Raw genomic sequence first — 6000 nt, 5'->3', positions numbered from 1 at the left:
ACCCAGCAGGAGAAAACAAGGAGAAAGACCTGCCAAAACCAGTCTGTAGAGACTAGGAGAGGTATCTGTTCCTTCAAATGCACAGACACCAGTGTAAGTCTACAAGTATCACACACACGCACAAAAATCAGTTAATCATGATAAAACAAAAGGAAACTAAAGAATGCAAAAAGTGAAGAATACATTCAGGACTTACCAGTATACCATCAAATGAGATAACATACACACTGGAAGCTCCAGGGAAGAAGAAAGAGAGACAGAAAAGGGCAGAAGGCGTATTTAAAGAAATAATGGCTGAAAAAGCAAAGTGGAAGTATAAGTTACTCATTTGCGTCCAACTCTTTTCAAGTCCATGGTCTGTAGCCCACCAGGCTCCTCTGTCCATGGGATTCTCCAGGCAAGAATACTGAAGTGGGCAGTCATTCCCTTCTCCAGGGGATCTTCCTGACCCAGGCATTAAATCCAGGTCTCCTGCATTTCAGGTAGATTCTTTACCATCTGAGCCATCAGGGAAGCCCTACCAGGGATCAAACCTGGGCCCCCTGCATTGGCAGCTTGGAGTCTTAATCACCAGACCATGAGGGAAGTTCTCTTATTAATCTGTCTTTGTCAGTTTAATTTTCAAATCCAGCCAGGGACCCTAAGAGGGTTGAGGAGTACCTTTTATTCCCCAACAAATATGTACTTCTAAATGAAAGAAGCCAATCTGAAAAGGCTATAGACTGAATGATTCCAACTATATATCATTCTGGAAAAGGCAAAACTATGGAGACAGTAAAAAGATCAGTGGTTGCCAGGGATTTGGAAGGAGGGATGAATGCGTAGAACACAAAGGATTCTGGGGGGCAGTGAAACTATTCTGATGTAGTGGTGGATACATGTCAATATCCATGTGTCCCCACGCATAGAATGTGCAGCACCAAAGTGAATTTGAATGCAAACCATGGACGCTGGATGACAATGATGTGTAGGTTCATTAATTATAACAGATGCATCACTCAGGTGGGGTGTTGATAGTGGAGGAAGCTATGCCTGTGTGTGTACAGGGGGTATGTTGGAAACCTCTGTACTTTCCACTGAATTTTGCTGTGAATCGAAAACTGCCCCAAGAATAAAGTCCATAATTTTTTTTTTAATGACTCAGTGTCTTTGCCAACCACAGAATCATTCTTATTTACCTCAGGACACTTTCAGATTCTGTAAAAAGTCAGGACATTGGGAAAATAATTGTCCTATAATTAAGAAGAAAGGAAGGGGGAATTTAATAGTGATTGCCCTAGATTTCTGATAATGGGCAAATAGGCCCCTTGAATTCCTCTTTAGAGGAAATCTACATCTTTTCTCTGTCTCCTTGAGATATACATCTTACTGAATCTTTGAAATATAAACATCCAAGGAGATAACTCTCAGCTAACAGAGCCATCTGAGACTAAAAGGAATAAAAGGGGGAAAAGAGGCCCTTTGGAAACAAATTGAGACTTGCTTTTTCTATAGAGTTGCTGGCCCTAAATTTAGTCCACATTCTTCATAATAGTATATATCAGGACAAATAAAAATTCTTACAATTTTTCTCCAGAAAAATTGGTAAAAAGCTTTAGCCTTCATGAGCAGGTAATTTTAGCTGTTCTACTTGCTGGAAACATAATTCGGATTAAGAAAAAAAAAATAAGGCAAGCATGAGAATCAACTAACAAAAATTAGTGAAATATATGTTTTCTGTGTTTATACCTAACTGGTGGCCAAAAGAGAGAGAGGGAGGGAGGGAAGGAGAGAGGGAGAGGGAGAGAGGGAGAGGGAGAAATCTCTCGGGGGTCAAGCCAGCTAAACTGAATAGTTTTATTATAAGGATTAAACGAACTTTAATATCAATAGTGTACAAATGCAAAAGCAGATTTTTGTTTTCTTTCTGTTACAAGGATAAAATTTTCTTGGATTATTGGTCTGCTCTTAATGAGAGATTGTAAAAAGGGTGCTGTTTTTGTATTTTTAAGTACGATGAATAATTTTCCTAGGAAATACAGATTTGATGGCTTATCAAAATATAATTTCCTGTGCTTCTTGTTGACTTCATTAGGTCTTTGATTAGTTATAAAACCAAATCTTCTCAATATTAAAAGAGCTAAGGTTTTTTTTTTGTCTCAAGTATTTTACTTCCTATATTTGCCTTTGATATCTTTTATTGTCACTTTGGTAAATGAATATGTAACTATTGTTTCTTAGTGATCTATGATCCTATTTAATCAAGTGTTCAAACCTTTTGGCATTTTGACTAACTTTAAAACATAAAATTCTAAATAATGTCTTTTTAACTTCAGAGTAACTTTGAGATTTTCCAGAAGGCACCTGGAAAATCTCAAAGGATTTGTTTTCTCACCTGGTAGAAAGAGAGATATTAAATTGATTAGATTTATTTTTGGTTAAATTGCATGGGCAGCATTGTTAAAAAAAAAAAAAAGATGTTTAACCTTCTTTAGATTATATTTGTTGGATTTATGTTATTAATACAAATCTTTCAGGGACTCCTCTGGTTGTCCAATGGTTAAGAAACCACCTTGAAATTCAGGGGACTCGGGTTCTATCCCTGGTCGGGGAATTAAGATCCCACATGCCTTGGAGCAGCTAAGCACCCTGAGCTGCAAATACTGAGCCTGTGTGCTACAACTAGAGAGTCGGTGCACCTCAATGAAAGATCCTGCATTGTGCAATGGAGATCCTGCCTGCCGCAACTAAGACCCAACACAGCCAAATAAATAAATGAGTAAATATTCTCAACTATATTTAAATGTTTCAGCAATTGTGTAAAACTCCTAGAAATTTGTTAATGTAGACCACCTGACCTGCCTCTTGAGAAACCTGTATGCAGATCAGAAAGCAACAGTTAGAACTGGACATGGAACAACAGACTGGTTCCAAATAAGAGAAAGAGTACATCAAGGCTAGTATATTGTCACCCTGCTTATTTAACTTATATGCAGTATACATCATGAGAAACGCTGGGCTGGATGAAGCACAAGCTGGAATCAGGATCGCCAGGAGAAATATCATTAACCTCAGATATGCAGATGACACCACCCTTATGGTAGAAAGTGAAGAGGAACTAAAGATCCTCTTGATGAAAGTGAAAGAGGAGTGTGAAAAAGTTGATTTAAAGCTCAACATTCAGAAAACTAAGATCATGGTATCTGGTCCCATCAGTTCATGGGAAATAGATGGGGAAACAGTGGAAACAGTGACAGACTTCATTTTCTTGGGCTCCAAAATCACTGCAGATGGTGACTGCAGGCTTGAAATTAAAAGACACTTACTTCTTGGTAGAAAAGTTATGACCAACCTAGACAGCACATTAAAAGCAGAGACATCACTTTGCCACCAAAGGTCTGTCTAGTCAAGGCTGTGGTTTTTCCAGTAGTCAGGTATGGATGTGAAAGAAAGCTGAGTGCCAAAAAACTGATGCTTTTGAACTGTGTTGTTGAAGACTCTTGAGAATCCCTTGGACTGCAAGGAGATCCAACCATTCCGTCCTAAAGGAGATCAATCCTGAGTGTTCATTGGAAGGACTGATGTTGAAGCTGAAACTCCAATACTTTTGCCACCTAATGCAAAGAACTGAGTCATTTGAAAAGACCCTGATGCTGGGAAAGATTGAAGGTGGGAGGAAAAGGGGACAACAGAGGATGAGATGGTTGGATGGCATCACCGACTTAATGGACATGAGTTTGGGTAGGTTCCGGGAGTTGGTGATGGACAGGGATGCCTGGCGTGCTGCAGTCCACGGGATCGAAAAGAGTCAGACACGGCTGAGCAACTGAACTGAACATTCCAAAAGTACTTAATCCTCAAAGAGATTCATGGAAAAGACTCTGACAAATACTCTGGAGTACAAGTTTCTGATAACTCTGAGATCTTATCACTGGACTGGGTAAGAATTTCCAGAACTCTAGTAAAGAAACTGATGGATTCATAAAGGTGGTTAACTCAAGATAAAGCAGAACAAAAATTAACTCTACACGACTGAAAAAACTGATGAGGATGACTATAAAATTGTTATGATCTTTTTGTCAAAAACTTCGCTAGCTCTTCCCAGGTGGTTCAATGGTAAAGAATCCACTGTCAATGCAGGAGATGCAGCTTTGATCCCTGGGTCAGGAAGATCTCTGGGAGAAGGAAATGGCAACCCATTTCACTATTCTTGCCTGGGAAATTCCATGGACAGAGTGGCCTGGTGGGCTACAGTCTGTGGGGTCACAAAGAGTCAGGCACTACTGAGTGACTAAAACAAAAACAATAACAGTTCTTTAATGTTTTATTTTCTGGATATAAGGGTTTTTTTTTTTTTTCTTTTTTCACAAGTTATTTATAACTTACAGCAATTAATAAATTATACTATTATAAACAGAAGTAAAATTTCCTTATCAATTGCATTATAATGAACTCTAATCAGATCTTTAGTACTACCTACAGACTAACTATTTAGTGAGTGAAAATTGCTCAGTTGTGTCTGACTCTTTGTGACCACCCGCCCCCATGGACTGTAGTCTGCCAGGCTCCTATGTCCATGGAATTCTCCAAGTAAGAATACTGGAGTGGGTAGCCTTTCCGTTCTCCAGAGGATCTTCCCTATCCATGGATTGAACACTGGTCTCCCACATTTTGGGCAGATTCTTTACAGTCTGAGCCACTAGGGAATGTCTGTGCCCACTCCGCCTCAGGTTGGTATGTTGGAATCTAACTCCCAGAGTGATGGTATTTGGACATGAGTGGATCATGTGGGTGGAACCCTCAGGAATGGGACTAGTGCCCTTATCAAAAGAGACTCCAGAGAGCTCCCCTACTGCTACCATGAGGACACAATGAGAAGACAGCTGTCTGTGAACCAGGAAGTGGGTTCTCACCAGACTCTAAACCTCCTAGCAACTGGATCTTGGACTTCCCAGCCTCCAGAAAGGTGAGAAGTACATTTCTGTTACTTGCAAGCCACCCAGTCTAGAGTTGGAGAAGGAAATGGCAACCCACCTTGCCTGGAAAATCCCATGGACAGAGAAGCTGGGAAGGCTGCAATCCATGGGGTCACAAAGAGTCATACAAGATGTAGTGACTAAACCACCAGTATAGAGTACTCTGTTATAGTAGTCTGAACAGACTAAGATACTACCTGATCCCTCCAGGGTTCAGAAATTCTTATTGAGCCTTGTAAACAATATACTGCTTATTTAATTTATATGCAGAGTACATCATGAGAAACGCTGGACTGGAAGAAACACAAGCTGGAATCAAGATTGCCAGGAGAAATATCAATAACCTCAGATATGCAGATGACACCACCCTTATGGCAGAAAGTGAAGAGGAACTAAAAAGCCTCTTGATGAAAGTGAAAATGGAGAGTGAAAAAGTTGGCTTAAAGCTCAACATTCAGAAAACGAAGATCATGGCATCCGGTCCCATCACCTCATGGGAAATAGATGGGGAAACAGTGGAAACAGTGTCAGACTTTATTTTTTGGGGCTCCAAAATCACTGCAGATGGTGACTGCAGCCATGAAATTAAAAGACGCTTACTCCTTGGAAGGAAAGTTATGACCAACCTAGATAGCATATTGAAAAGCCGAGACATTACTTTGCCAACAAAGATTCATCTAGTCAAGGCTATGGTTTTTCCTGCGGTCATGTATGGATGTGAGAGTTGGACTGTGAAGAAGGCTGAGTGCCAAATAATTGATGCTTTTGAACTGTGGTGTTGGAGAAGACTCTTGAGAGTCCCTTGGACTGCAAGGAGATCCAACCAGTCCATTCTAAAGGAGATCAGCCCTGGGGTTTCTTTGGAAGGAATGATGCTAAAGCTGAAACTCCAGTACTTTGGCCACCTCATAGGGAGAGTTGACTCATTGGAAAAGACTCTGATGCTGGGAGGGATTGGGGGCAGGAGGAGAAGGGGATGACAGAGGATGAGATGGCTGGATGGCATCACTGACTCGATGGACGTGGGTCTGAGTGAACTCCGGGA

The sequence above is a fragment of the Bos indicus x Bos taurus genome, chromosome 21 (genome assembly GCF_003369695.1).
Source record: "Bos indicus x Bos taurus breed Angus x Brahman F1 hybrid chromosome 21, Bos_hybrid_MaternalHap_v2.0, whole genome shotgun sequence".
Taxonomy (NCBI): Eukaryota; Metazoa; Chordata; class Mammalia; order Artiodactyla; family Bovidae; genus Bos; species Bos indicus x Bos taurus.
Note: the sequence above shows the minus strand (reverse complement) of the source record.